Source organism: Protopterus annectens, chromosome 13.part0 (genome assembly GCF_019279795.1).
Source record: "Protopterus annectens isolate FY-2018-M chromosome 13.part0, PAN1.0, whole genome shotgun sequence".
Taxonomy (NCBI): Eukaryota; Metazoa; Chordata; order Ceratodontiformes; family Protopteridae; genus Protopterus; species Protopterus annectens.
The window spans coordinates 198,791,689-198,810,773 of NC_056747.1; positions in this window are offsets into that span (position 1 = coordinate 198,791,689).

The window sequence follows — 19,085 nt, forward strand, 5'->3', positions numbered from 1 at the left end:
TATCATGTTCTTGTATCTGGAATAGGTCATACCACGGGGACATCATGGGCATGTGACCATCTTATTTCTACAATATCATGTTGTATCTGGGATAGATCATACCACAGGCACATCATGGGCATGACCAAATTATTTATACAATATCATGCTGTTGTATCTGGGATAGGTCATACCACAGGCACATCATGGGCATTTGATCAACTTATTTCTACAATATCATGTTGTTGTTGAATCTTTTATAGGTCATACCACAGGCACATCATTGACATGTCACCAACTTATTTATGCAACTTATTTCTACAATATCATGTTGCTGTATCTGGGATTGATCATACCACAGTCACATCGTGGGTATGTGACCAACTTATTTTTACAATATGATGTTGTTGTATCTGGGATAGGTCATACCACAGGCACGTCATGGGGATGTGATCAACTTCTTCAAAATTATGTTGTTGTAACTAGGATAGGTCATACCACAGGCACATCATGGGCATGACCAACTTATTTCTACAATATCATGTTGTTGTATTTTGGATAGGTCATACCACAGGCACATTACCGGCGTGACCAACTTATTTCTACAGTATGATGTTGTTGTATCTGGGATAGGTCATACCACAGGCACATCATGGGTGTGACCAACTTATTGCGACAATATCATGTTGTTGTGTCTAGGTTAGGTCAAACCACAGGTACATCATGGACGTGACCAACTTATTTCTACAATATCATGTTGTTGTATCTGGGATAGGTTATACCACAAGCACATCATGGGCGTTGCCAACTTATTTATACAGTATCATGTTATTGTATCTAGGATAGGTCATACTGCAGGCCCATCATGGGCATGACCAACTTATTTCTACAATGTCATGCTGTCGTATCTGGGATAGGTCATATCACAGGCACATCATGGGCATGTGACAAACTGATTTATACAATGTCATGTTGTATCTGGGATAGCTCATACCACAGGCACATAATGGGCATGACCAACTTATTTATACAATATCATGTTGTTGAATCTGCGATAGGTCATACCACAGGCACGTCATGGGCATGTGACCAACATATTTATACAATATCATGTTTTTGTATCTGGGATAGGTCATAGCACAGGCATATCATGTGCATGACCAACTTATTTGTACAATACCATGTTGTTGTATCTGGGATAGTTCATACAACAGGCACATAATGGGCATGCGACCAACTTATTGCTACAATATCATGTTGTTGTATCTGGGATAGGTGATACATCAGGCACATCATGGGCATGACCAACTTCTTTATACAATATCATGTTTTTTGTATCTGGGATAGGTCATACCATAGGTACATCATAGACATGACAAGATCATGTTGATGTGTCTGTGATAGGTCATACCACTGGCACATCATGGGTATGTTCAACGTATCTATACAATATCATGTTGTTGTATCTGTGATAGGTCATACCACCGGCACATCATGGGAATGTGACCAACTTTTTGCTACAATATCATGTTGTTGAATCTGCGATAGGTCATACCACAGGCACATCATGGGCATGTGACCAACTTATTTATACAATATCATGTTTTTGTATCTGGAATAGGTCTTTGCACAAGCATATCATGGGCATGACCAACTTATTTGTACAATATCATGTTGTTGTATCTGGGATAGTTCATACAACAGGCACATAATGGGCATGTGACCAACGTATTGCTACAATATCATGTTTTTCTATCTGGGATAGGTCATACCACAGCCACATCATGGGTATGTTCAACGTATCTATACAATATCATGTTGTTGTATCTGTGATAGGTCATACCACCGGCACATCATGGGAATGTGACCAACTTTTTGCTACAATATCATGTTGTTGTATCTGGGATAGGTCATACCACAGCCACATCATGGGCATGATCAACTTATTTATACAATATCAAGTTGTTGTAGCTCGGATAGGTCATACCACAGGCACACCATGGGCATGACCAACGTATTCTACAACATCATGTTGTTGTATTTGGGAAAGGTCATACCACAGGCACATCATGTGCATGTGACCAACGTATTTCTATGATATCATGTTGTAATATCTGGGATAGGTCATACCACAGGCACATCATGGGCATGTGACAAACTAATTGCTACAATATTATGTTGTTGTATCTGGGATAGGTCATACAACAGGCACATCATGGGTACAATTAACTTATTTCTACAATATCATGTTGTTGTATCTGGGATAGGTTATTCCACAGGCACATCATGGGCATGACACACTTATTTCTACAATATCATGTTGTTATATCGGGGATAGGTCATACCACAGTCACATCATGGGCATGTGACCAACTTATTGCTACAATACCCTGTTGTTGTATCTGGGATAGGTCATACCATAGGTACATCATGGGCTTGACCAACTTATTTGTACAATATCACATTGTTGTATCTGGGATAGATCATAAAATAGGCACATAATCGGCATGTCACAAAAGTATTGCTACAATACCATGTTGCTGTATCTGGGATAGGTCATACGACAGGCACATCATGGGCATGACCAACTTCTTTATACAATATCATGTTGTTATATCTGGCATAGCTCATACCATAGGCACATCATAGCAATTACAAACTTATTTCTGCAATATCATGTTGTCATATTTGGGATAGGTCATACCACAGGCACATCATGGGCATGTAACCAACTTATTACTACAGTATCATGTTGTTGTATCTGGGATAGGTCATAACACAGGAACATCATAGGCATGTGACCAACTCTTATTTATACAATATCATGTTGTATCTGAGATAGGTCTTAACACAGGCACATCATGGGCATGACCAACTTCTTTATATGATATCATGTTGTTGTATCTGGGATAGGTCATACCACAGGCACATCGGTGTGACCAAATTATTTCTGCAATATCATGTTGTTGTATCTGGGATAGGTCATACCACAAAAACATCATTGGCATGACCAACTTATTTATATAATATCCTGCTTTTGTATCTGGCATAGGTCATACCACAGGCACATCATGGGCATGTGACCAACTTATTTATACAATATCAGGTTGTTGTATCTGGGATAGGTCATACTGCAGGCACATCATGGGCCTGACAAACTTATTTATACAATATCATGTTCTTGCATCTGGAGTAGGTCATACCATGGGGACATCATGGCATGTCACTAACTTATTTTTACAATACCATGTTGTTGTATGTAGGATAGGTCATAACACAGGCACATTATTGGCATGTGACCAACTTATTTCTACAATATCATGTTGTATCTGGGATAGATCATACCACAGGCACATCATGTGCATGTGACCAACTTATTTCTACAATATCATATTGTTGAATCTTTTATAGGTCATACCACAGGCACATCATTGGCATGTCACCAACTTATTTATGCAACTTATTTCTACAATATCATGTTGTTGTATCTGGGACAGGTCATACCACAGGCATATCATGGGTATGTGACCAACTTATTTCTACAATATCATGTTGTTGTATTTTGGATAGGTCATACCACAGGCACATTATCGGCATGACCAACTTATTTCTACAGTATGATGTTGTTGTATCTGGGATAGGTCATACCACAGGAACATCATGGGTGTGACCAACTTATTGTGACAATATCATGTTGTTGTGTCTAGGTTAGGTCAAACCACAGGTACATCATGGACGTAACCAACTTATTTCTACAATATCATGTTGTTGTATCTGGGATAGGTCATACCAGAAGCACATCATGGGCGTGGCCAACTTATTTATACAGTATCATGTTATTGTATCTAGGATGGGTCATACTGCAGGCACATCATGGGCATGACAAACTTATTTATACAATATTATGTTATTGAATCTGTGATAGGTCATACCACAGGCACGTCATGGGCATGTGACCAACATATTTATACAATATCATGTTTTTGTATCTGGGATAGGTCATAGCACAGGCATATCATGGGCATGACCAACTTATTTGTACAATACCATGTTGTTGTATCTGGGATAGTTCATACAACAGGCACGTAATGGGCATGCGACCAACTTATTGCTACAATATCATGTTGTTGTATCTGGGATAGGTCATAGCACAGGCACATCATAGGCATGACAAACTTTTTTCTACAAGATCATGTTGTTGTGTCTGTGATAGGTCATACCACCGGCACATCATGGGAATGTGACCAACTTATTGCTACAATATCATGTTGTTGTATCTGGGATAGGTCATACCACAGCCACATCATGGGCATGATCAACTTATTTATACAATGTCAAGTTGTTGTATCTTGGATAGGTCATACCACAGACACACCATGGGCATGACCAACATATTCTACATCATCATTTTGTTGTATTTCTGATAGGTCATACCACAGGCACATCATGGGAGTGACCAACTTATTTCTACAATATCATGTTGTTGTATTTCGGAAAGGTCATACCACAGGCACATCATGTGCATGTGACCAACTTATTTATACAATATCATGTTGTAGTATCTGGGATAGGTCATACCACAGGCACATCATGGGCATGACCATTTTATTTCTACAATATCATGTTGTTGTATCTGGGATAGGTCATACCACAGGCACATCATGGGCACAATGAACTTATTTCTACAATATCATGCTGTTGTATCTGGGATAGGTTATTCCACAGGCACATCATGGGCATGACAAACTTATTTCTACAAAATCATGTTGTTATATCGCCGATAGGTCATAACACAGGCACATCATGGGCATGTGACCAACTTATTGCTACAATATCCTGTTGTTGTATCTGGGATAGGTCATAACACAGGTACATCATGGGCATGTGACCAGCATTTTTATACAATATCATGGTTTTTATATCTGGGATACATCATACCACATGTACATCATGGGCTTGACCAACTTATTTGTGCAATATCATATTGTTGTATCTGGGATAGGTCATAAAATGGGCACATAATGGGCATGTCACAAACGTATTGCCACAATATCATGTTGTTATATCTGGGATAGGTCATACGACAGGCACATCATGGACATGACTGACTTCTTTATACAATATCATGCTGTTGTATCTGGCATAACTCATACACTAGACACATCATAGGCATTACAAACTTATTTCTACAATATCATAGGTTCATAGGTTCATACTAGGCTATCTGCCCTAAAGCATTTATAAGCCTAGCCAGAGTGTGTTTGGCTTTCGCCACCCATTTTAAATTAATTTTGCTATGCCCTTTTTTGAGGTTAGTATACTGTGCCTCTGTCTAACAGTGACACAGAAGTGATACCCGGGGTAAACCTACGATCGTGTTGTCATATTTGGGATAGGTCATACCACAGGCACATCATGGGGATGTAACCAACTTATTGCTACAATATCATGTTGTTGTATCTGGGATAGGTCATAACACCGGCACATCATGGGCATGTGACCAACTTATTTATATAATATCATGTTGTATATGGGACAGGTCATGCCACAGGCACATCAGGGGTAAGTGACCAACTTTATTCTACAATACCTTGTTGGTGTATCTGGGATAGGTCATAAAGCAGTCACATCATGGGCATGACCAACTTATTTCATCCATATCATGTTGTTGTTGTATCTGGGATAGGTCATACCACAAGCAAATCATAGGCATGACTAACTTATTTATACAATATCATGTTTCTGTGTCTGGGATAGGTCATACCACAGGCACATCATGGGTGTGGCCAACGTATTTCTGCAATATCATGTTGTTGTATTTAAGATAGGTCATACCACAGGCACATCATGGACATGTGACCAACTTATTTATACAATATCATGTTGTATCTGGGATAGGTCATACCAGAGGCACATCATGGGCACGACCAATTTATTTCTACAATATCATGTTGCTGTATCTGGGATAGGTCATACCAGAGGCACATCATGGGCACAACCAATTTATTTCTACAATATCATGTTGCTGTATCTGGGATAGGTCATAACACAGGCACATCATGGGCACAATTACCTTATTTCTACAATATCATGTTGTCGTATCTGGGATAGGTCGTTCCACAGGCACATCATGGGCATGATAACTTATTACTACAATATCATGTTGTTGTATCTGGGATATTTCATACCACAGGCACATCATGGGCATGTGACAACATTATTGCTACAATATTATGTTGTTGTATCTGGGAAAGGTCATAACACAGGCACATCATGGTCATGTGACCAACTTATTTCTACAATATTATGTTGTATCTGGAATCGATCATACCACAGGCACATAATGGGCATGACCAACTTATTTCTACAATATCATGTTGCTGTATCTTGGATAGGTCATACCAGAGGCACATCATGGGCATGTCACCAACTCATTTCTACAATATCATGTTGTTGTATCTGGGATAGGTCATACCACAGGCATGCCATGGGGATGTGATCAACTTTTACAAAATCATGTTGTTGTATCTAGGATAGGTCATACCACAGGCACATCATGGGCATGACCAACTTATTTCTACAATATCATATTGTTGTATTTTGGATAGGTCATACCACAGGCATGTTATGGGCATGACCAACTTATTTCTACAATATGATGTTGTTGTATCTGGGACAGGTCATACCACAGGCACATCATGGGTGTGACCAACGTATTGCGACAATATCATGTTGTTGTATCTGGGTTAGGTCATACCACAGGTATGTCATGGGCATGACCAACTTATTTCTACTATATCATGTTGTTGTATCTGGGAAAGGTCATATCACAGGCACATGATGGGCATGTGACCAACTTATTTATACAATATCATGTTGTTGTATCTGGGCTAGGTTATACCACAGGCACATCAATGACATGTGCAACTTATTTCTACAATATCATGTTGTTGTAACTGTGATAAGTCATACCACAGGCACATCATAGGCATGTGACCAACGTATTTATACAACTTATTTCTACAATATCATGTTGTTGTATCTAGGATAGGTCATACCAGAGATACATCATGGGTATGTTACCAACTTATTTCTACAATATCATGTTGTTGTATCTGGAATAGTTCATAACACAGGCACATCATGGGTGTGACCAACTTATTTATACAATATCATGTTGTTGTATCTGGGATAGATCATACCACAGGCCCATCATGGACATGTGACCAACTTATTTCCACAATATCATGTTGTTTTATCTGGGATAGGCCATACCACAAGCACATCATGGGCATGTGACCAACTTATTTCTACAGTATCATATTGTGGAGCCAATCTAGACATTTACCAATATACTTGCTGCATCTGTAATGTATTGCAGTACCCCATCGGTCTCCAGGTAGTAGAAGAAACCCATCAACCCTATAATGCGATACTCAGCTTAAAAGCTGTTTTTTACCCTGCATATTCCCCTTGGGACCTCGCCTGGGTGGATACTTATACCCAACTAAAGTCATCAGATTCTTCCATTGTTCTGTGGTCCGCAATATTTACCTCTTTGCTGTCTTAACCCCTGCTGGGAAGGTTGAAGCAAGTCTCCCCAAAGGACATTGTGGAACTGTTTTTTACCCTGCATATTCCCCTTGGGACCTCGCCTGGGTGGATACTTATACCCAACTAAAGTCATCAGATTCTTCCATTGTTCTGTGGTCCGCAATATTTACCTCTCTGCTGTCTTAACCCCTGCTGGGAAGGTTGAAGCAAGTCTCCCCAAAGGACATTGTGGAACTGTTTTTTACCCTGCATATTCCCCTTGGGACCTCGCCTGGGTGGATACTTATACCCAACTAAAGTCATCAGATTCTTCCATTGTTCTGTGGTCCGCAATATTTACCTCTCTGCTGTCTTAACCCCTGCTGGGAAGGTTGAAGCAAGTCTCCCCAAAGGACATTGTGGAACTGTTTTTTACCCTGCATATTCCCTTGGGACCTCGCCTGGTTGGATACTTATACCCAACTAAAGTCATCAGATTCTTCCATTGTTCTGTGGTCCGCAATATTTACCTCTCTGCTGTCTTAACCCCTGCTGGGAAGGTTCAAGCAAGTCTCCCAAAGGACATTGTGGAACTGTTTTTTACCCTGCATATTCCCTTGGGACCTCGCCTGGGTGGATACTTATACCCAACTAAAGTCATCAGATTCTTCCATTGTTCTGTGGTCCCAATATTTACCTCTCTGCTGTCTTAACCCCTGCTGGGAAGGTTGAAACAAGTCTCCCCAAAGGACATTGTGGAAATACGTGTATCTGCTGCTACCAAGCTTCTGTAATTTTACTCCTTGTTGCTATTTGTGTACGCCATCTCCCGCCAGGACAGCCAGTGGCCTATACCCCTCTTATCTTTGCCTCTCTACTCTCACCCTCATTCTAATTTCTCTAATCCTTACAGGCTCCTTCCCATTCAATCCTCTTTAGCCCATTCACTGCCCTAGTGACCTAGTGTACTTCTACACTTACCACAAGAGGCTACCCCTCCCCACTGATATTCCATTACTTTACTTACTCCTTGCTTTCTTCCCTTACTAGCCTTTACTTTCATCTCTCACGAACTCTCAGCCCACTCCACCTATTACATCCAGAACCTTACTTACCCTCTTACAGCTTATTTTCCTGCAATCTAAGCTCCACTGATTGGCTCTCATCCTTCTCCTATTCTTTCCCGCTCCGTTCGCCCTGCGGGCTCACTCCGCTCCCCTACCCTGCCCCCAATTCCCACCCGCCCCCAGCACCTCTAGCTATATTTCCTCTTCTTACCACACCCACTTCCTCCCTACACCAATCCATCACCAATACCCTTGACACACCCAGTATCTTCTATTCACCTCCTTGTTACCACACCCTCTAATTAACTACATCATCACACTCCAGATCTACACTTTAACTCTGATAACTGAACCTATCTTTCCACTTACACCAGCTTTCTACCTTTTCTACCACCTCCTTCTTCACTCTGCACTCCCCACTACAGTCTTCGCCTATACCACCACATCCTCCTATATTTACCTTTAAAAACATACTTAATTCATTTAGCTACTACTAACTAAGTAACCTTGATCATCATGCTTTTAAAACCTTCATCTATCTCTATTTTACTATTATTACTTCTAAACCTTTCCTATCTTCACTACCTCACCCAACCTAGAAAGTGCCACCATTCACGTCTCTATCACACAACCAACCTTCAAACTTCCCCCCTCTCACACTCACACTCACCTATCTCTCCCCATCTATTTCCTATAAAACAACACTATTTCTTCTCCTACAAATTACTAATTTCTCCTAAACTCTCCATCCCCACTACTACGAAAAACCCCTTCACCACCACAACAGTACCCAACCCTTTTACTAAACTACTTAATTACCTCTCCAACCACATCTTTCACCTAGCTTCCTGTCTCTTATCAGGCGATATTCATCCCAACCCAGGCCCCTTTACCTCTACCACCATACACAAGCCTCTATTACTTACTTCTTTAAACTCCCAAAGCATAGTCAACAAAATAGCAACCCTCCATGCCTGGCTCACATATAATAAACCTGACATCCTATCTATCTCAGAAACATGGCTAAAACCCTCTGTAAAAGACTCCGAAATAATTCCACCTAACTACTCTATCATCAGAAAAGACAGGTCCCATAAAAAAGGCGGTGGTGTAGCTCTCTTATTTTCAACATCCTTGTTAATTACCCCCTACGACAAACCTATTCCACAATTCAACAATGCTGAAATACTCCTCACCCTCCTACAAGTCAACAAGCATAAACACATATGTCTTGTATCTCTCTATATCCCCCCTGGTGACAATATCTCTACATTAGAAGACATCCTCTCTTGGCTCTCCAACAACATTAGTAATGAAACCATAATTTTAGGTGATGTAAATATCAATTGGACCTCCATTCAATCTCCAACCAACCCCTTAACATTAACCTATATAACTTCTCCCAGCTAATCAACAAGTAACTCGTCCATCTAAAAACCTTTCCTGTGGCAGTATATTAGATTGGATCCTTGTCTCACACCCACACTATCACTCTGACAGCGGTATTCTTCCGGCGCTCTAAGTGATCATTTGCCCATCTTCACTTATCGACTCCTGCATCTCTCAATTCCCCACACTTATATTACTACCGCAACCACAAAATTTCAACCCAACAAACTTTTCAAATTCTCTAAAAGCGATTAATTGGAACAATCTAAAGACACTATCCTTAGATGATGCAGTCTCCCACTTTAACTCTACATTCTTAAAGATACTTGATTCCCAAGCTCCCTTAAGGACAAAGCGAATAAAAAATAACTCTGCCCCCTGGATTACCAAAAATACATTAGCAGCCATGCGCCTCAGAGATAAAGCCTGGGCACTTTACCAGAAAATTAAGACCACCAAATCCCACATTGAATATAGAACACTGAGAAACAAAGTAAAAAAGCTTACTATCTCTGACAGACAAAATTATTTCTTTACCCTTCAAAACAATAATAAAACAAATCCACAGAGATTCTGGAAAGGAATCTCTACCCTCCTTAACCCTAGCAAACCACAAACCCCCACCCCTGATCCAAATGCCCCAGACCTAGACTTGGCTACTCAATTTAACTCCTTCTTCATTGACTCTATTAGCAAACTAACTTCCTCCTTTTCTACTTCCACCTTATCATCCAATACCCCCTCACCCTCTCCCGCAAAAACACCACCATGCACCTCTCTTACTTCCCCATTCCCAGCTACTAACTCTTCACCCACTCTAACTTCCTCATCATCCTTACCAGTATCAAATACTTTCCCTCCCCACTCTGCTCCCTTCTCATTAAAACCTATATCCACTTCTACAATAAAGAAACTCCTTCAAAAATTGAAGCCCGGCACTAATGCACCTGATAACATCCCCTCATACTTCCTAAGCATAGCTGCTGATGGAATTGCCTATCCCATAAGCATTCTCATCAACCGCTCAATCCTGGAATGTACAGTGCCCCAACTCTGGAAACAAGCCTTCATCATCCCCCTCCATAAAGGTGGAAAAAACTGCAGTGTTAACAACTTCCGCCCAATTGCTATCCTGTCCCCCATTTCTAAGCTACTAGAGAAATGTGTCCAACTTCAACTACTACCATATCTTTTAGAAAATAACCTTCTTACATCTACACAACATGGCTTTAGGCCAAACCACAGCACCATGACAGCCCTCCTCTCCTTTCTTGAAACCATCAATAAAGCACGTGATTCCGGGAAAATTGTCTCCACCCTACTACTTGACCTTTCTAAGGCCTTTGATACTATCTCACACAGTCTGCTCCTAACTAAACTTTCCAACCTTAACCTTTCTCCTTCCTCTTTAAACTGGTTCTCCAGCTACCTATCAAACAGACACCAAGCTGTAAAATGGAAAAAAGCCACTTCCTCTTTTCTCAATACCCCCACCGGAGTTCCCAAGGCTCCATACTTGGTCCTCTCCTCTTTAACATATTTATAAATGATTTTCATAAATCTATCCCATTCTCTGACATTATCCAATATGCTGACGATTCTACCATTATTTGCTCTGCCTCATCTGTCCCTAAGCTTCTAAAGCTCACACAAGAAGCTTTCTCAATTACTGAGCATTGGATGAAAACAAACCACCTAGCTCTAAATGCCTCTAAAACCAAACTTATGGTATTTACCCCCTCTAAAACTACTCCCTTCAATACAAACAATTTCTTGATTATAAGTCAAAACAACTCAATTCTAGAACTAGTGTCCGAAACTAAGTTACTTGGTGTCCAAATTGACAACCAGCTTAATTTCAACTCTCATCTTCAACTAAATATCAAAAAAACCCACCAAAAGCTGGGTATGCTCTACCGTCAAAACCATTACCTCACAAAGACCTCTAAAATCGCTCTCTCCTCTTCCTTTCTTATTCCCTCCCTGCTCTATGGCTCACCTCTCCTAACAAATCTTCAGTCCTCTCTAAAGAAACAACTTTCCTCTTGCTACAATAAGATCGCCAAGTTCGCTAGCGGCCACAGGTCATCAACCCACCACTGTTCCTCTCTTCAAAAACTAAACTGGCTTGAACTTCCTCATCAGCTCAGCTACATTCAGCTCACCCTAGCCCATAAGCTCATAAATAACCCCTCTCTCTGTCCCTCCCTGTCTTCTGCTTTTAAGTTACATCTACCAGACAGAGTCTTAAGGTCTAACAACCAAAACCTACTAGAAGTACATAAACCAACACGTCCCCCAGGCAAATACCTTCTATCCTCTAACCTAGCCCGTCTTTGGAACTCACTCCCACCATCCATTCGTACCACCTCTAATCTTTATTCATTTAAAAAATCTCTACACACACATCTAAAGTTGCAATGGGAATGTTCCTGTTCTCATCCATCATAAAAATATGGAACTCTTAATCCTTCATCCATTCTTAAGCTATTCAACAAAGCCTATTTATCTTATCATTCCCTTCATAACTACATTCATTTATAACAAAACAACTCTACCTCTCTAAAGTCATACACAACTCACATCTATTTTACCTATTTCTATTACACTGTATTATATGAATGTTACCTCAAATGCAAAATCAATGACTGTATCCTATTTTACATTTGTATAAGTATCTAAGCTATCTATTGTTTATTCCTGCCCTCTGGTTTGCTTTAAGGGCTTTTTAAACTGTTTGTACCTATTTTGTGTGTCTGTTTTTTTTTGGAGCTTTTCTCCCCAGGACTCCATTGAAAACGGGTTCTTTTAGGCCCAATGGACTATCCTGGTAAACCAACTGCAAATAAATAAATAAATAAATAAATAAATAAATCAGCAGACCAAAGACACAAAAGTCACATTTTACGTATCGTCATCTGCAGTGTCATTCTAAAATTCACCCACATTTTCAAGATTATGGACAGTGGTCATGAGTTACTTCTCTCGGGGTATATAACATCATCTACATAAACATCAGAACTTTTTTCATAGTGGTTTACTGGCTATGTGCACACTTTGCATGAATCAGTACATATTTCTTTTATGAAATGGCTTTGCACTTATCAGTAATATAAATGTAAAACAGTAAACACCAAAGCAACCCTTCCACTGCTCGAAGAACCAGTCCGTTGGAGGAGCGTTGTGATAAAAAAGACTTTATTACTCTTGTCTTAAAATTGCATTAAAAACTTTCGCTATTCAGCGCAGTAATTCATTCAGTCAAAAGAAGACAAAACAGTTGAAATCAAGCGCTTTCGCTTGGTCCCATTGCCAAGCTTTATCAAGATAAAATGTGCACTAAAAAAGAGCTGTATATATAAAGCTCGTTAACCACCATGTGACAACAGAAGTAATTAAACTTTAAAGCTGTACATTCATTTCCTAGCCTGACTACATTTCATTTACATCATCGTACTATTATTGTATAATCCATAAATACTGATGTGTATAAAATATAAAAAATCATATTAACCTTATTTTAATATTGAAATTCATTAAATCTGATTTCTTATATACTACAACAAAATTAATTCATTTCATGTCCTACAAAAATATGTGGAATTATAAAAATATATATATGTATATAGACATATAACAAACATACATATGCAATTTTCATAATATAAATAAATAAATATGTAAATATTATAAAAATGCTGTAAAAATATTATAAAAATATTATAAAAATATATTCTCAGTGTGTTTAATAAACATTTTCTAAACTGTCAATACAAAACTAATACCTGCAAAGATTTATTAAAATCAATGTATTATTGTAAAAATTCATAAATATATTAATTCAAATTATATTATATTAATCTATTTTACAAATAATGTATTACTTAAATAATTAAACAAATTGTATATACAATGACATCAAATTACTTATGAATCACAGTCTGGCCATTCTTAGTTTAAGAACACTTTTTATGTTTATATTATCATTTAAACCGGGACTTGTGGCAGCGTCTAGTTTTATCAGCCAGATGGCTCTGGTGTAAGTCATTTTACTGAAAGCACTAATACAAGTGAAATGCCTGCCAGATTAGGGAATAATGGGAAGTGCCAGGGTGCTTTCCTTAGACTGGCAGTAATCCAGATTAGGGAATAATGGGAAGTGCCAGGATGCTTCCCACAGACTGGCAATAATCCAGATTAGGGAATAATGGGAAGTGCCAGGATGCTTCCCACAGACTGGCAGTAATCCAGATTAGGGAATAATGGGAAGTGCCAGGATGCTTCCCACAGACTGGCAGTAATCCAGATTAGGGAATAATGGGAAGTGCCAGGATGCTTCCCACAGACTGGCAGTAATCCAGATTAGGGAATAATGGGAAGTGCCCGGATGCTTCCCACAGACTGGCAGTAATCCAGATTAGGGAATAATGGGAAGTGCCCGGATGCTTCCCACAGACTGGCAGTAATCCAGATTAGGGAATAATGGGAAGTGCCAGGATGCTTCCCACAGACTGGCAGTAATCTTCTCTGAACCGCACAGTGCCTAGCAGCTCAGGGAGTGGTGGTCTTTCATGTTTGCATACCTATGTGAGTCAGGTCCAGGCGGCACTTTTTATTGCAACCTTTCTGCTATTTGTGGCACTCAATACTTCAGGGATGGGTGCAATGTCATATAGTGCACACATAATGGTGGCTTTCGCTTCTTCTGTGCTGGGAAACTAGGTATGCTGTTGCATTTAAAGATAAGCAATGTTGAGAAACTTGTTATGTATTCATGATGCTGATGCCAGCAGTATAAATAACACATCCCCAGTTAGTCATTGAAAGGTCATATTAGATAAAATGGTGAGTGTAATACATGTCATGGCTACCACACTGATAGGAAGACCATGCATTCCCTTAGATTCAGCATGTGAGACATTCATCACCACTAGGCTAATTACTATGTCCTGGTCAACTCATAAATGGTCAATTACCTATTAGTCTGTCTTATCCATCCATCCACAACCCCCTTTCTCCCATTTTTTCACATGAGGTCAGGGTGTCACTTCATCAGTGACAATCATCTACAGCAAAGGTTTTCACACCAGGTGGCCAGCTCTGCTGCAACTGTTCATTAATGCCACACATGTGCCTGCACACTCACACCTATGGTCAAATTAGAGTGTCCAATCCACCTACTACATGTCTTTAAATGTGGGAGGAAACTGGATCACCCAGAGGAAACCCACACAAACACATGGAGGACATGCAGACTGCACAGAAAGCACCCCAGCTGTGAATCAAACCAGAGACCCTCTTGCAGTGAGGTGACGACACTATTCACTGTGCAGCTGTGCCACCCATTAGTCTGTCATATCATGGAATACAATTTTCTGCGTGTACCTTTGTTGTTGCTGTAGTTCTTTAGAGCAAGCAACCTCCTGCAGAAATGACTGCTAAATGGGACCCTGTGCTGATTGCCTGTATTTGCAGCTCATCACTCCTTGGTTATTTGGCTTTATTTACATCTCTTATGCAGTCTTTTGCATACTGTGCTGGTATTACTCCTTGGTTATTTGGCTTTATTTACATCTCTTATGCAGTCTTTTGCATACTGTGCTGGTATTACTCCTTGGTTATTTGGCTTTATTTACATCTCTTATGCAGTCTTTTGCATACTGTGCTGGTATTACTCCTTGGTTATTTGGCTTTATTTACATCTCTTATGCAGTCTTTGCATACTGTGCTGGTATTACTCCTTGGTTATTTGGCTTTATTTACATCTCTTATGCAGTCTTTGCATACTGTGCTGGTATTACTCCTTGGTTATTTGGCTTTATTTACATCTCTTATGCAGTCTTTTGCATACTGTGCTGGTATTACTCCTTGGTTATTTGGCTTTATTTACATCTCTTATGCAGTCTTTTGCATACTGTGCTGGTATTACTCCTTGGTTATTTGGCTTTATTTACATCTCTTATGCAGTCTTTTGCATACTGTGCTGGTATTACTCCTTGGTTATTTGGCTTTATTTACATCTCTTATGCAGTCTTTTGCATACTGTGCTGGTATTACTCCTTGGTTATTTGGCTTTATTTACATCTCTTATGCAGTCTTTTGCATACTGTGCTGGTATTACTCCTTGGTTATTTGGCTTTATTTACATCTCTTATGCAGTCTTTTGCATACTGTGCTGGTATTACTCCTTGGTTATTTGGCTTTATTTACATCTCTTATGCAGTCTTTTGCATACTGTGCTGGTATTACTCCTTGGTTATTTGACTTTATTTACATCTCTTATGCAGTCTTTTGCATACTGTGCTGGTATTACTCCTTGGTTATTTGGCTTTATTTACATCTCTTATGCAGTCTTTTGCATACTGTGCTGGTATTACTCCTTGGTTATTTGGCTTTATTTACATCTCTTATGCAGTCTTTTGCATACTGTGCTGGTATTACTCCTTGGTTATTTGGCTTTATTTACATCTCTTATGCAGTCTTTTGCATACTGTGCTGGTATTACTCCTTGGTTATTTGGCTTTATTTACATCTCTTATGCAGTCTTTTGCATACTGTGCTGGTATTACTCCTTGGTTATTTGGCTTTATTTACATCTCTTATGCAGTCTTTTGCATACTGTGCTGGTATTACTCCTTGGTTATTTGGCTTTATTTACATCTCTTATGCAGTCTTTTGCATACTGTGCTGGTATTACTCCTTGGTTATTTGGCTTTATTTACATCTCTTATGCAGTCTTTGCATACTGTGCTGGTATTACTCCTTGGTTATTTTTTTATTTACATCTCTTATGCAGTCTTTTGCATACTGTGCTGGTATTACTCCTTGGTTATTTGGCTTTATTTACATCTCTTATGCAGTCTTTTGCATACTGTGCTGGTATTACTCCTTGGTTATTTGGCTTTATTTACATCTCTTATGCAGTCTTTTGCATACTGTGCTGGTATTACTCCTTGGTTATTTGGCTTTATTTACATCTCTTATGCAGTCTTTTGCATACTGTGCTGGTATTACTCCTTGGTTATTTGGCTTTATTTACATCTCTTATGCAGTCTTTGCATACTGTGCTGGTATTACTCCTTGGTTATTTGGCTTTATTTACATCTCTTATGCAGTCTTTTGCATACTGTGCTGGTATTACTCCTTGGTTATTTGGCTTTATTTACATCTCTTATGCAGTCTTTTGCATACTGTGCTGGTATTACTCCTTGGTTATTTGGCTTTATTTACATCTCTTATGCAGTCTTTTGCATACTGTGCTGGTATTACTCCTTGGTTATTTGGCTTTATTTACATCTCTTATGCAGTCTTTGCATACTGTGCTGGTATTACTCCTTGGTTATTTGGCTTTATTTACATCTCTTATGCAGTCTTTTGCATACTGTGCTGGTATTACTCCTTGGTTATTTGGCTTTATTTACATCTCTTATGCAGTCTTTTGCATACTGTGCTGGTATTACTCCTTGGTTATTTGGCTTTATTTACATCTCTTATGCAGTCTTTTGCATACTGTGCTGGTATTACTCCTTGGTTATTTGGCTTTATTTACATCTCTTATGCAGTCTTTTGCATACTGTGCTGGTATTACTCCTTGGTTATTTGGCTTTATTTACATCTCTTATGCAGTCTTTTGCATACTGTGCTGGTATTACTCCTTGGTTATTTGGCTTTTATTTACATCTCTTATGCAGTCTTTTGCATACTGTGCTGGTATTACTCCTTGGTTATTTGGCTTTATTTACATCTCTTATGCAGTCTTTTGCATACTGTGCTGGTATTACTCCTTGGTTATTTGGCTTTATTTACATCTCTTATGCAGTCTTTTGCATACTGTGCTGGTATTACTCCTTGGTTATTTGGCTTTATTTACATCTCTTATGCAGTCTTTTGCATACTGTGCTGGTTACTGTAATGTTGTGCGAGCCTGCATATCTGTGTGAAATGCTACTGTGTGCAATGCATTCCACCCTTAGTCTATATTTCCCCATTAACACTTTCTTTCAGTTTATAACCTATTTTTTTGTTTGTTTTTGCATCTTTTTCTGGCTGCATTCATGACCATCAAGCATCCCTCTGCTTACACTCCCAAACATTCCATTTGTTTCTTAGGAGGGGAGATCCTTATAGCTCATTCATTCTTCATAGGGATGGGGAAGCCAGACACAGACAAGCAGAAAGCAGAACCATCTTCTATACATGACTGAGGGCTTTTGTAGCGTTAAGTCCCTACCCATCACTGCTTCCTGTAGCCTGTTGTTTCAGTCCCTTCACCTTCATTTGCCTTCTGTGTGACTTCAATCAAGTCACTTAGACAGCACTTGAGGCAGTTGAGAAATTGGGCTAGGCTCTCAATGGTCTCCTAGACTGCATGCTTTATGATTACCAATTAATCTATGAACATAGGAAGCCTTATGACCATGACTGTAAATGCCCCAGGGTTTGGAATGCAATGGATATAATCCCCCAGAACTGCCCTGCTCCTTTGAATGAAGTATCCATACAATGGAAATGAGCATGCAAGCGTGCTGCCTCTACCACCCCCCAAAGAGAGGAGGTTGAGTCCTCTAGCATCCCCCAAAGAGAGGTGGTTGAGTCCTCTAGCATCCCCCAAAGAGAGGTGGTTGAGTCCTCTAGCATCCCCCAAAGAGAGGTGGTTGAGTCCTCTAGCATCCCCCAAAGAGAGGTGGCTGAGTCCTCTAGCATCCCCCAAAGAGAGGTGGTTGAGTCCTCTAGCATCCCCCAAAGAGAGGTGGTTGAGTCCTCTACCATCCCCCAAAGAGAGGTGGCTGAGTCCTCTACCATCCCCCAAAGAGAGGTGGTTGAGTCCTCTAGCATCCCCCAAAGAGAGGTGGTTGAGTCCTCTAGCATCCCCCAAAGAGAGGTGGTTGAGTCCTCTAGCATCCCCCAAAGAGAGGTGGCTGAGTCCTCTAGCATCCCCCAAAGAGAGGTGGTTGAGTCCTCTAGCATCCCCCAAAGAGAGGTGGTTGAGTCCTCTACCATCCTCCAAAGAGAGGTGGTTGAGTCCTCTAGCATCCCCCAAAGAGAGGTGGTTGAGTCCTCTAGCATCCCCCAAAGAGAGGTGGTTGAGTCCTCTAGCATCCCCCAAAGAGAGGTGGC